This window comes from Halyomorpha halys, unplaced genomic scaffold (assembly GCF_000696795.3).
Source record: "Halyomorpha halys isolate HHAL.00 unplaced genomic scaffold, Hhal_1.1 Scaffold1248.1, whole genome shotgun sequence".
Taxonomy (NCBI): domain Eukaryota; kingdom Metazoa; phylum Arthropoda; class Insecta; order Hemiptera; family Pentatomidae; genus Halyomorpha; species Halyomorpha halys.
In genome coordinates, this window is record NW_027114844.1 from 226,471 (window position 1) to 227,922 (window position 1,452).

A 1,452-nucleotide genomic window follows, 5' to 3' on the forward strand; every position below is an offset into this window, starting at 1 on the left:
AGCTAATGTAAAATGTCATTAGAGTGCTACCAATGGGTAGTTTCTCTACACGCCTGTAACACTCCAATTTAACTTAGATCAGATTTACTAAATGTACTATAATTTACAGTTGTAAATATTAATAAATGAATATTTGAGAAAAAGAAAATTAAGAAAATAATTTCAAAACAATATATTTTATTTATGTATTAAATTAAATTAAATCTGTACCGCTACAACCCATGAAGTGTCAGGGGTTCAGTGCTTTGTAAAGAAATACTGTTACTAGACCAACGGTTGTGAAAGGAGGTGATTTAGTCAGAGTCACGCTCGACCATCAGATTTTTACCCAATTAAGGGTACCTACAATTTACTTTATAGAGTACTTAAAATTTAAGAGCCTGGGTGGACCCCAGGATGGCTCCAAGAACCCAGGAGTTGGCCCACAGGAGTTGACTTACGGCTACAGTGTAACAGAAAACAATTTTTCTGCCCAGCCGGATTTGAACTCAGGTCCTTAGAGTTAATAGCAACGCGCTTTACCACGTGGTCACCACGCTCCCTATTTATTTATGTATGCACTACTAAAATTAAACTCTCTCTCTAAAATTATTTTCCTATATAAATCACAATAATGAATGTAAAATATCATAGATAAATGATATTGTAAACAAATAATTGATAAACTAATATATTGAAGACGTAAACTGCCAATATTGATAATTCTAAAGTGAGTACATTGAGACAGGTTAATTTAATTATAGCTTGTGTGGTGAAAACAATTTATGATTATTTTTCAAAGGTCAGTAGGAGTTTGAATTTTTTTCGTTCCTTATAAACATTCTTTTCCCACACCTAATAAGAATCTCACGCCTCTTGGCCTAGCATGTTCGCTGATAGTGGCTGGTAATAAATACAATCAGGAGGCAGCTATAAATACAACATGTATCTTAGAATTCGATTATGATAGAATAATTATGATAACTCCATCGTGTGAAATTCCATTGAATGCAAAAGAAGTTTGGGTTAGAACCGATCGATTACTGCTAGTTATAAATTAATATATAATGGGATTTTGAAAGGCATTACTCCTGGTATTCTAATAGCGGTGAAGAAGTCAATGACGTTTCGGGAGCTTAAATTGTTGATAATTTTTTAAGAATATATATACTGGGTGTCTTATAAATGAGTTGTCAAATTGTGGGAGTAGATAAATATGACCCATTGTCCAATTTTCAACGGTATGCGATAAAAATGAAATATTCTGTTTTTAGCTGATATACGGTTTAAAAAAAAAAAAAAAAAATCATAGCTTAAAATCTTTAAAGCTCCCTTAAGAAAATGTAAGAAGTACCAAAGTAAAGATGAGAATAAAAAAAAAAAAAAATAGAATGTAGCAGAGAGAGTGGAGGGCATTTTGAGATATAAATACAATTTGTAATTAACTTTAATGAAATAATTAATTATATTAAT